General features: G+C 52.0%; 1 long non-coding RNA gene across 1 annotated transcript; it reads left to right on the top strand.

Moving 5' to 3' along the window:
- The first annotated feature begins 7,221 nt into the window (after positions 1-7,221).
- On the top strand, positions 7,222-12,099 carry LOC137471822 (uncharacterized). The gene is made up of 2 exons (XR_010997876.1): positions 7,222-8,436; positions 11,159-12,099. It is a non-coding gene; the product is annotated as an uncharacterized lncRNA (long non-coding RNA).
- The last annotated feature ends 370 nt before the right edge of the window (positions 12,100-12,469 follow it).

The following is a 12,469-nucleotide window of genomic DNA, read 5'->3' as shown; positions in this document are numbered from 1 at the left end:
AGGTAATGCAATGATGTGCTATACTGCCCCAAATTAAATGTTTCCACCTTCAAAAGCAGAGCCCTACTCTCCAAGTTTTAAAGAAACCTTGCAAAGTGCAGTTGAGCTGCAGGCAGGGCCAGATTTGCAGGAAGGGAAGCTGCATTTCTTCAACTTAGATGTGGGCATGGGATTTTCTGGCCTTGCAGGCCTCCTGCTCCTCTACCCTTGCAAAAGGTCTCCAGCTCTCCACAAATTTTTGAAAAAGAAAAAAAGGAGAAAAGAAAGGGTGGGGGAAGCCTGTTTTTTTTTTCCCCTGCAAGGGCTGAGTTGGTTCTGCAGTGGTGACTGTGACAGGCAGAATCCAGCAAAGGTGCACTAAGGGTTTCTGTCAGCCAGCTGCCCTGCAGCAAGTGGAACAGGAGCATTTGGGCAAAGCTGAAGTATCAAGAGGCGGGGAAAGGCTTTGATATATGCATTAGTAGGGTCTAGTCAATCCTTGGTCTGCCTTGTGTTCCTATTTTCTGTCTGCATTGCTTATTTTTGCCTCCCTGGGTGCTTCTCCCAAGACTTCTCAGCTCGTCCAGGTTTAATCTCCGTGATTTGTCCGCAGCTCTGATCTCTGCAGGGCACCGTGCAGGGCAGTTGGGTTCTCTTTGGCTGTTTGCTGCCATCAGCACATCTGATCGGGGCTGAATTTACATCAAAGGAGCACCTGACAAAGCAGCCGGCCTGATAATGGGCTCTGGTTTCTTCTCAGCAGCCCAAACAGGTGGAGGCGGCCGAGGGAACGCTGGCAGGACCACAAGGGAGATCCTGCTCCACTTCCAACAGGGCTTGCTTTCCCTCCTGCCTGACAGAGCACTGCAGACCCCACTGCTGCTCTGAGCTCCCCGGGAACAGAGCTGCCCCTGGAAAAGAGGAAAGCGAGACTGAGGTAGGCCTTGCTCTTCTCCTGCAGAACAAACTCGCACGTGGGAAACTAAGTAACTCACAAAAGTTAATTTTAAGGCTTTTCTGCTGTTGCTGTTGTAGCTGCAGACGCGCAGCCCCAGAATTAGAGATGTCTTTTCCCTGCAGAGGGAGGTGCCAGGGTCAGGAAAGATGCTTACAGTCTCAGTGTGATGTTTGCTGCCTGTTTGGAGCTGGTCACAGAAGGGGCTGATGAACTCAAGGCTGCACTCTCTAGCCAAACACTTCAACTCAAGTGTCAAATAATAGGGATTTACTTTTGCTTTTTTGTGTAATTTATGCTGCCTGGACCATTTTCCCTGTCAAGAGTTTGCTGTGAGGAGCCGATTTTGGATAATTATCATACACAGTTATATATGATTATATACACACACACACAGACATGACTGATACAGGGAGACCTTTCCTGCAGTTGGAATTATCCTGAGAGGCACTGGATGCTGTTTGGGCTGATACATCTGTGTCTCATTAGCATGGTGCACATGGGAGCTGCTCATCTTCAGTGCTGCAGCAGTGATCAGGGTGCTTACAGAACCCCCAGCTCCTTGTTCTCTGCTGGAAGTGGCAGCACATCCCATCTCCTGTAGGTTTCACCTGGTGGTTTCTGGGTCCCTGGTACTCTGAGGGCCTGCATTTTCCGAGGAATGAGTGAGTCTCTGGGCCCTGCTCTCTCCTGGCAGGCTGAGTGTGCTTGCCCTGGGCTGGAGACCTCTGACAAGGGAAAAGCTCTGCTCCCAAAAGGCTGTGAGGGGAGATTTGGAGCAAATCTGGTTCATCCCTCTGTTCATCTGGCACACCACAGGAGGTGTGAAACCAGGAGCAAGTGCAAGGGACAGGAATGTGTGTGCCAGGAGCTCCCTGCAGCTTGTCTCTTCCAGAGGTGTGGCCAAGGACTGCAGAGGTCCTGGCTGCAGGAACTCCAGCTCTCCATGCTCTTCTGCACAGAGCCAACCTTGCTTATTCTTTAAGTCAGGCTGGGAAGCCCCTCTGCAAAGCCTGCAGGTTTTGTGGGGTGCTGTAACCTGGAGGGGGAAGGGCTGAGAAGCTGCTGTCCTTGGCTGAAGGACAGAAGTGGTGACTGGAGCTATGCAGTTGCTGCCGGAGCTCCCTGGGCTCCCATTCCCAGTGTGCAGGGCTAAAAGCCACATCCACCTAGGAGGGCTTTCAGCTCCTTTTGGCTCTGAGCAGGGTTGGAGATGTTCTTCTCTGGTGTGAGTACTGTTTCCTGGGGGAGCTGAGGCTGGAAAAGCAGGGCAGCCCTTCCCACCTCAGCTGCTGGAAGCCCCATGGCCTGAGGGACCAGAGGTGCTGTGCTGCCCAGCTGCTCACCCCTAGCCCAGCTGTTTGGGGATTAAAGGAGCTGTTTAAATAAAACAATAATAATAACACTGCAAGCAGGTTTGATTTATGATGTAGGGACTCTGGTATTCAAATGAGCTCATGATAAATGGAAGTATTGGCTCATTAAATATTGCTTTGGAGTTTGCCCTCAGGAAGGCTGTGGTTTCATAGTGTAGCAGTGATTTGAGATGGTCCAAATTCTTCTTTGGATGGGTTTTTTTTTTTTTTTTTTACCTTCCAAGAATTTCCATGGGTTTAAAGCCACTTTCAGTTGTGATCTGTTAAAACAATTTCCAGCAAACTGTCACTGCCTGTCTTTGTCTCTTTATGACATATGAAAACCAGTTTGGTTTTTTTTTTTTTTTCCCTACTGTTTAAAACCCAGGCTTGGGTGAGGCATTTGGAATATCTGCTCTTTGCTTTCTTTCTACTGAGGAGTGTGGTGGGATGTCTGGAAGCTGTGAATTACGAAGGAGAGCTGTGCTATAGCCTGGCTTAGTTTAAAAGTACAGCAGTTAGAAAAACAAAGTGCCTTGCTCCCACTTCTTCCCTGGCATGTGAAGCAACTGAATCCTGAATGAAGGCATGAATAAATCTGGATAAATCCCATCTCTGTCTCTGGTCCCATAGTGCAGGGCAGTGTTCCTGTCCCAGCTGGCCAGCCTCTGTCCCCCAAGCCATCAGCAGCCAGCAAACTCCAATATTAAATTCCCAATGAAAAAGGCCAAACAGGAGGGGGTGAGGCCATCCCACTTGTACACTCTGGAAGTCCATATGGATGGGTGCCTTTCCTCCTCTATCCCAAGGGTTTAACTCTGCTTTCCCTGGATCTTAAACATTCGCAGCCGGAGGGTAAGATGCACCTACAGAGCACAGGCAAGCAGAGGCTTCAAATGAAACAAGGCAGGAAGTGAAATGGGAATCTCACTGTGGCGTGGCATTAAATCCTGGATTTGCTTTAGGCTGAGGGGAGAGTCAGGAACCTGCATCCCCAGATGAAAAACACCACGGAGCAGCTAATTGTGGGTTTACAGGAGAAAGGCAGGGACACGCTGAAAAGTTGGCTCACAATGCCACTTGCTGCATCCCAATCTCCTGGTTCCTTTCTTGCCTTGCTAATAATAAGTAAGACTAATTTAATTTTCACAACATCCCAAATCTGTGGCTCTGTGATTCAGCGTCTTAATAAGATTCTCTAGCCGAGCCAAGAAAAGCTTAGTGGTTTTGAGTTTGCTTTCTGTTGGGTTTCAGTTTCAGGACATTTGTGCAGTGTTGTTGTTTGTTTTGTTTTTTTAAAAACAAGACAAAACAAACTTGTATTCCATCAGGATTACTAGTGTCTCTCTTTAAATTATTGCATGTGTAAATGGGTTGTGCTGGAGCTGGGTAAAATTTTGAGAAAAAGGCAAATTTTGGCAAAATGAAAATGAGTTGTTTTGATTTTCCACATTTTTCCCCTAGCTAGAAAAGAAACAAACCTATTTTGTTTCAGCCTTTTCTGAATAAAAGGCTTTGAGATTTTCCTCTTTGAAGCAACTTTTCATTTGGAATGATCTTCGGAGCTAACTTTTGTTAAAGGGGATGAAAAGTCAAAGCGAAACATTTGTTTCAGTCGACCCCAAATGAATTTTTTTTTTCTTTTGAAACTTTTTTCAGGGTTGCCAGTGAACCGAAAAATCAGTTATTCATCCAGCTTTATATCCCATATCCTGACAGAAACTTCAGAGCCCCACCGTGACTGTTTATGTGGTGCAGCTGCCCCTAAGCCCTCCGTTTATATGTTGGTAAATTATTCTGCTGCTCGGGGTGCTGTGAGACACTAAACCAGGAGTGAGTGCCTGGGTTTTCTCCCTTGGGTTAACAAGGAGGCAGTGTTTTACAAAGTGATTTTAACTCTTCTTCTCCATGGCAGGTGTTGCCTTTGCTGGCCCAAAGGTACAGTTGCAGGACCTGTTTGATGCTAAAGGCTGTATGAGGAGCAGGGGTTAGGAGCTGGGTTTAAAGCAGCAGAGTTGAGCTCGGCTTTGGGGGTGGCTGTGCTTCAAAAAGAGGAGTGCAGTAATCGAGAAAAGAAAGTCCCTAATTTCAGGGTTAACCACAGTCAAACCCCACATTTAAAATGTGCTTTTCTTATGGTTACTCTGGGTGATAAATTATATATTATGCAAAGCTATTGGGTTGTTTAACTCTTTTTGTCAGGGCACATTCTCTCTGTGTAAAGAATCATCTGCAGATGGCAGAGGGTGTTCTGGAACAACAGAGCCGAATTTGCCTGCTTCACTGAAGTTTAGATCAGTTGCTTTAGACCAGACACCATAACCAGAAATGGTTGGGCCCTGCTCACCTGGTACAGATTGCAAGTCTGCTGGAGAGGAAGGAGCTGGGCCAAATGGGTCCTGCTGTTTATCTTAAATATTAATTTAGGCTTAAATCTTGATGCCTCTCCCTTGAAACAGTGAAGCATTTAGAGCAGCACAGGCTTGGTGTGTGTGTTCCTGAGGCTGCAGTTTTCCCTTGGTGCCACTGTCCCAGGGAGCCCTCCCAGCCAGCTGGGCACGTTCTGGCACCCAGAGCTGGTGCCAAAGCTGCTTTTGCCTGGGCAGGGGTGCTGGGCAGGCTGGAGCCACCGTGCCTGCTCTGAGCCTTGCGAGCAGCAGCCAGGCTAGGATGTCTTGGAGAGGACTACTCTTTATTTTTAAATTACATCTTTTTCATCCACAACTTTGGAGAGCACTTACCCTGCCTCAGGGCCAGGTGTGAAATGAAGTTAGAGCCACATGGATTTGCTATCCCCCAGGAGCAGCCCATGGACTGTGGGAAGATTGGTTTTCCTCCCATCCCTTCTAAGGGATGCTTCTGTTTGGCACGTCCCAAGCCCTTGGAGCCCTTCTCCTTCCCCAGCCTTGTTCACCTCATCCCCTGCACCTCTGCTCCCCACGGGGACCTGCTTGGGAGCGGCTGCGTGGTGGCTGAGCTGGGAGGAAGGTCACCTCAGGAGCACAGGGCGTGGGAGGGGAGGCAGGAATAGGAGTTTCTGGCATGAGGGAGCAAGCTGGGACTTGCCACCTTTCCAAGCTCATCCCCAGGGCCACATCGAAGAGTCGTCCCTCCTGCCCAGCATGTTTCTCTCCCTTTTTCCCCCACTCCTTTGCCTGGGATGACACAGTCCTGGGTTGTCCTTGCTTTGGTGTGTGGGACTCCAGACTGGTTGAACCAATTCATAGTGGATGATTCAGTGGGCACGTTTTGGCCCTTGCTTTGCTCCTGCAGTGTCTGGTTTTGGGGCTGTGCTGTGGCTCCCATCCCCAGAGCCCCTGTGACACAGCACAGGTGTACAGATCATTGTTGTGCTCCTCTCTGCAAGTGATTCTGGGTGTGCTGGTGACCCAAATTGAGTGGCAGAGGTGATGAGGTGATTTAATTTTTTTTGTTGTTGTTGCATCAAGAGTTCTTCACTTGGGCTGGATAAAGGAAACCATCCAGAATTCAGCTTGTAGGAAGTAATAAGCCATGAGACCATTGAGGCCACACCGTGGCTGGGGAGTCATCTGTAGCAGGAGAGGGATGGACGGGGTGTTCTGAACTCTGCTTAGAAATTCTGCTCTGTGTTTTGCTGTTGCTGTGCGTCTTCGGGGTGTCATCCAAACAGGGGTGGCCTTGTTGCCACCATCATGTCTGCCAGAGCTGCATCTGAGAGGGCAAAAAGAGCAAACTGCACGCTCAGCTCTTCCCTGCCCTATTGTTTCCCTGAATCCTTTTCCTTTAAAAGGTGGGAGCAGGCTGGCTCCCAGAGCAGCACAGTCCAGTTCTCCCTCCCTGGCTGTGAGTCTGAGTGCTCCGAGGTTCCTCAGCAGGAGGGGCTGCTCCAAGGAATGTGAGGTGACACCATTGGAGCCCAGCCAGCTTGGGGCTGTGCCCATGGTGTCCCTGTGTCACAGCATCCAAGAGTTGGAGACAGAGCAGCTGCTGTGTGCAGAGACCACGTGGATCCACAGGTAACCCCAAAAGGCGTTTCCCATCCTGGAGCTGAGCTGCTCCTGTCCTGACCCCCAAGCCTTTCCCTGGATGGAAGCTGCACAGCTGGGACCAAGTCTTGCTGCTGGAGCTGGATTGCCTCTGGGCTGCACTGGCCAGCCCCTGTGTGGTTTTTGAGCATCACTGCTGCTTCCTGTTGTACACATTTCCTCCTGGGAATATGATCTGCGCCCAGACCTTGCTCTTGCTTTCACCCAGTGAAAGCCAAAGTCTGGCAGCTCAGCTCACCAGACCTTCCTCAAACCCTGAAGCTGTGTCCCCACAGCCACCAAAGGGAGGTAGGATACTCCAGTGCTTTAAAAATGGAGTTAGATTCAGGAGAGATGTTCTCCAAATTGAGAATAGGTGCTCCTCATCCCTGGAACTGGAGTGTTAACTTGAGCCTAGACAAGACAGTGGCTGAGGTGACCCTCAGTCCTACTCAGGGTGGCAGAAGCAGCTTCTTTGCACTTCTGGCTGCAGAAAGAGGTGCAGGAGCAGAGGGCTGGGCTTTAAACTGGCTGGAAATGGAGCCCCCCTTCTGTTCGTGTCCTGAGCCAGCCTCACATGAAAATGCTGCTGCTAAATCAGTCAGCACTCAAAGCCCCTTCATCCACAGACCCTGGGTTTGTGGCCCCTCTGGATTTTCCCAGTGGGGTCTCCTACTTTCCCCATCACATCCCTTAATTAGGGTTATATTGGGCAGATCTGCTTCACCAAGTTTTCCCACCAAGCAGCAGGGAGGGCAAGAAATGCAGACCACTTTGTGCGACACTTTGGAAGGATTTAGGTGGAAACCTTTGGTTGAAGTAAGGTGCCACTTTGGCTGCCAGGATATTAACCCCTGGCAGGCAGGGAAAGGGCGGTGGTAGCTGCCTTTTTCTGCTATGAGGGCAGGGGGAAGGGGGTTTTATCCCTCTGTGCCTCCCACCCCAGCAGACACCCCCACCCCAGGAAGGAGCAGGCTGGCCAAATTAGCTCTGCCAAAGGGTTGCAAGCCAGGCAGTGAAGTCCCTTTGGAGCAGCCCAAATAATCCTTCCTCCATGCAGGCAGTAAGGCAGTGTGCAAGGAAAGCAAAAGCAATGTTACCCTACCTGAGTATTGTCTTCTAGCAAGCTTCCAGGGGTTGAGGCTTTTTGTTTCTCTTTTTCCTCCCCCTCTCTAATAAATGCAGAGCTTGGCACAAGCACACAATCCATGACATCCCTGCTCACACCAGGAAACAGGCAAGTACCGAAGGCCAAACCGTGTGACGGCGAGAAAGCAAGGGGAGGAACAGGTCGAGAGGAAGGAAGCCCAGTGAACAGGGGGAAAAGGACAGGAAACGGGAGAGGAAATAGTCCAGGGAGAGTAGCATGAGGTGGGGAAGGCAGGGCCAAAAGAATGGAAGGAAGTCCTTGCAGAAATGGGCTATTTGGAAGCTGTTCCTTCTGTGCCTTCCCCTGGCAGGTCTCTAGACCTGGAGATGGCTGGGGAGGAATCAGCTGTTTTTTGGGGACATGTTGGTTGAAAAAGAAAGAGAGACTGAGGACTAAAAGAAAACCTCCCTGCTCCTGACCCCAGAGCACCTGGCACACCTGGAGTGCCGGAGGATGAGATGTGGAAGTCAGTAGGTGTGCCCAGCCCACTGCCACACGCAGAACCCCTGGGACTGCTGCACACGAGGCCTTACGGCTCCTTCCCCCTCCCTGGCCACTTCATTCTTTGGAGGAGAAGGAAAGGTGGGAGGGAAAACCCATGATCTTGCTGGCCTGCTGCCAGTTGCTAAGGCAGTTTCTTCAGAAGGGAGGGGAGCTGTGGAAGGAGGGAGCTGCCAGGAGAGGAGGCAGATGATGTATGCAAGGACCAGGCAGGGAGAGGAGCCTGCAGCCACCAGTGATGGAGACAAATGGGACCCGGGGCTGACTGGGAGCAGGGGACAAGGAGCCCAGAGGAGAGGGGTGGGGTGGAAAGGGGCAGGGGGAGCCAGGAGAAGCAGCTCCTTGCACAGCTCAGCCGTGGAGCCAGCATCCCAGCAGACCTGTCTCAGCTGATGGGTTTGCTGTGGTTCACAGCAGCACTACGAAGCACTGCCTGTGGCAGGAGGGGATTTCTTTCTCCAATGATTTTTCCCTGCTGTGTTTCCTCTGGTGAGTACGAGACGTGTGTGGTCCAGGGAAGCTGGCTGTGCTGTGTGAGCAGGGCTGGCTCCTAATGCCAGTGTTGGAGGAACACGTGTCCCACATGGATGTGCAGGCTGGAGGCAGGGAGTGTTACCCCTCCTGGGTGAGGCCACCAGCAGCGTGGTGCACAAGGGCACTTTTGCCGTCCCCTCCTTGCCTCAGTGCCATGTTTGAGTGTCTTTCTGCCCACACAGCATAAACTTGACCAAGGTCCCTGAAAGCTGGTGGCCTCAGCTCCCTGATCCTCCACTTACTCAGGTCCAGAGAGGAGCTTGGTGTGGCTCTTGTTAGCCATGGAGTCTCTGCCCTGATTCGTGCTGCCGAGCATCTGCAGAGCTGAACGCAGACCTGGGCCGATGCTGCTGAAACGAGCCACTGCCCTGGGCTGTGGTGCCTCCTCTGCCTGGAAATGCCACTCCTGGGGCACAGTGGCACCACCCGAGGGAGGGAGGGAGTGTCCTTCGGTCCCCAGGGTACCCCAGAGCCCTGTCACCTCGAGAAACAGGGTAAGGGCCTCACTCCGCTGTGGTGCTGGTGTGAGGTACCTCGGACCTGAGCCTCATCCAGCCCGTGCCGAACTCCAGCCCGCTTCCCCCTTCCTGCTGCTCCCCGCACGGCGGGCTCAGAGCAAGGGCTGCCTGCGGGCAAATGCCCGGAGCTGCCCTCGCGTCGGGGCAGACCCTGAGGGGAGATGCAGCTCCCCGCACGGGTACCCCACCTTAAACGCCCAGAGCAATGGTTTGCTCCCCCTGAGGTGGGAACCTGGGGGGTTGGAGCGGGTGGGAAGCTGCTCACCTCAGGAGGGGGAAGAAGGGCTCTGTGAGGAGCCTGGGCGTTCTGCGCTGGAGGCAGCTCCCACTGACAAGTCACAAGTGAGGAAATAAACTCTTAAAAGGTAGGCGGCAACAAAACCGGGGCAGCTTCGGAGTGCAACAGCGGCATCTCCGCCGGCCCTGCCTCGGATGAGCGCCCCAGCACCTGGCCGTGTCCGTACGGGAGCTGATCCCGCGGAGCCCGGGTGGGAGCCGAGCCCCCGGGGAAGGGTTCGCGCTTAGCCCCGGCTGCGCTTCACCCCTGCGCTTGCTGAGCAGACAGAAATCCAATCCCGGGGCCGCCTTTCATTCTCCCACTTCTCCCTTCTTTGCCTTTCTGTCCCCCGTGTCCCCGCAGCCATTTGTCCCCGGGCGGCAGCTGGTGCCGAGCCCGGGGCGCTGCGCCCTCACACGAGCCAGCTGCCCGCAGCCGGGGCGCTGCGTGCGGCACGCCGGGACGGGGACAGCTCGCCGGCTCTCTGGAAATCCAAAATGGAGCAGGCGTGCTCCCGAGGGTGTGGGAGGCCGGGCGAGGCGTGCGCAGGGGGTGACTCATGAGCTGAGCGCCGCAGCCGGGCCAGCCCAGGGCGCCCCGGGGCTGCGCAGCACGGCCACAAAAAGGCTGGAGGGAGCCAAAGGCAGGGGCGAGACCTCCCTCCCGGCTGGCCCTGAAAGCGAACACCAGGCACCTGGAGGAGTGGGGAGGGGAGGAGGGCACTGATAAACGAAGCGCGGGATGCAGGTGTCAGATGTTTCCTGCTGGGATTTGATGGCCTGAGGGACGGTGCGTTCCGTGCGTTAGCAGCGGGCAGGTCCCGCTCCGGGCCGGCCTGGGATGCCGCTCACAGCCCCGAGCATCGCTCGGCACACGTCGTCCGGGAACGGCCACCACGGGCACCTCTCTGTGCTGGGGGGGACGAAAGCCTCACAGCAGGAACAGGCCTCGCACACGGCGATGTTCCTCTTGTTCTGTCAGGTGGAGCGGGGTCAGACCGGGCTGTCCCTCCCCTGTCCCTTGCCACCTCCCGCGGGTGAACACCTCCCCTCTTCCTGCAGCCCTCATGGGGTCTTGTCTTCCCCTGACCGCCCTCTTTCGTGGAGGGAAAGAACAGAGCCGGAATTTATTTTAATTGTTTATTGTATAATATAAAACTACAAAAGTAAGACTGCTCATTTCCATGTACATTTGTCCAATTGGTTTTTTGATTACAGCCCATACCTACATGTGAATACAGTAATCTGGTTTCAGATGTCTGTAATATTGCATAGAAAAGGCACAGCTCTAAGGTCTGTGGGAGGGGAAGGGGAAATACAGCCTTTTTTCTTTTTTTTTTTCCTTTTTTTTCTTTTTTTTTTCCTTTTTTTTCTTTTTTTTCCTTTTTTTTTTTTGACAATAACAAGCCCTGTTCAAACAACCATGCACTGAACATGTCACACTATTTACACCTTTTCCAGAATCTTGGCCTTTGCAGGCACTAGTATGGAATACACTCAGAACTAGATAGGAGTTGAGGTTGGGATTTTATCTGCAATTTGTGTTTTCAAAGAGGTTCCAGAACTTGCATTAGGCTTATTTTCAGAAAAAGAAAAAAGTGCTTAAAAATAACTAATTTATTTTAAAATGTTCAGTCTCATTAATTAATAGAATATTGAAAGCAATTTGCACAGAAGCAGGATACTGAAGCCTGATTGGGGGTTCGGGGAGAAAAAAGAACAAAAAACCAAACCAAAAGAAACCCTGTAACAAGAATAAAATGTTCAAAACATGCCAGAATGAATTCAACCATTTGTCAGACAGGACCCATTGCTATATACTCAATTTAACAGTAAGAAAGTGTAAACTTTGGATTCAAAATTATCAGTATTAAATAGCCCAGGCTCTTACCAGACGGCGTTGAGGGAAAACCGAATTACCTTGCCCACGGTCCGAATTTCTGCTGACGGTGATTGCTGCGGGCGGTGCCTTGGCGGCGTTGCTCTCCCAGCCGGCTGCGGGCGGTGCCGGAGGGATGCCCGGACAGACGGCGCTGCGAAGCCGCTCTCTCCCACAGGGATGCTCCACTTCCCTTTGCTCCCAGGGCTCCGGAGGGACGGCGGAGCCCCGGGCCCGGTTGGTCGGGCACAGAGCCGGGGCTTTGGGCTGTACGGGACGTCCCGGCCGGCCCCACCTCCGGGCAAGGACGTGGCTCTGGCACAACTCCTGGGGCCGGAGGGAACATCCTGCCCCCTTCTACGGGTGTCCGGCCCCAGGGAATTCTGCTGGGCCTCCCATGCGTGTTTAAAAAAATAAGGGAAAAAAAAAAATTCTAAACTTTTCCCAGGCCAGCAGGATGGAGATGACTGCATTTGCTCCTGCCTTCAGTGGCAGATTCCAGATTCCAGCAGCGTGCCAAGGGAGGCCCCTCTCAAGCAGCCAGTGGGGGGTAGGAGCCCGATTAGGACTTATTTTGAACATAACCCTGTCCCTCCTCCATACCTTTTTTTGCATATTTCAAACAACCAGACCCATATTAGAAAAAGAGTATAGGGAAAAAATAATCCTGTGATCCATGCATATCCTGACTGGAACTCAATTAATTCTTTCTGAATCTGGCTCCCATACCCTTTTTCATACAGATTTACATTCCTACAAGAGGATACATTCCTACCATACATTCTGTACATGTTACAATCCAGATGTTGTTAGCTTCACAATAAAATAAATATATTTACAGAAGAAAAAAAAAAGAATAAATAATTTAAGAAAAAAAAATCACTTCAAATCCAAAGCCCTCTTATTCTGCTCCCATCTTGTCACTTCATTGCACGTTAATGTCAACCTCCATCCCTGGTGTAGGTCTCAGAGAAATTCCATGCTTGGCTGCTGTTGGGACCACAGCACAGGCGCAGCTAGAGAGTCAGGGACTGTGCAGGGGGAAAGCCACAGCTCAGCCCTTCCAATCCAGGCCTGCACCAGCCTTCCCAACCTTCTGCTGAGTCCCATAAATCAAGTAGGTTTTTGTCCTGTGGGATTCCTGGAGGGATTCTGCCCCAGGACATGCACTTCAGCACCAAGGAGCCACGGACACTGCCCGAGTGGCAAACTGGATTTAGAGCTTGGCTCCTGCTCTCTGGGTACAAAAACTTCAGCTGACTCCCCTTAACAGCACAGGTCTCTGAGAAGGGCACTGATGGGAGCTTTTGCCTAG

Source organism: Anomalospiza imberbis, chromosome 3 (genome assembly GCF_031753505.1).
Source record: "Anomalospiza imberbis isolate Cuckoo-Finch-1a 21T00152 chromosome 3, ASM3175350v1, whole genome shotgun sequence".
NCBI classification, from domain to species: Eukaryota; Metazoa; Chordata; class Aves; order Passeriformes; family Viduidae; genus Anomalospiza; species Anomalospiza imberbis.
This window is presented reverse-complemented; position numbering and strand designations above follow the sequence as displayed.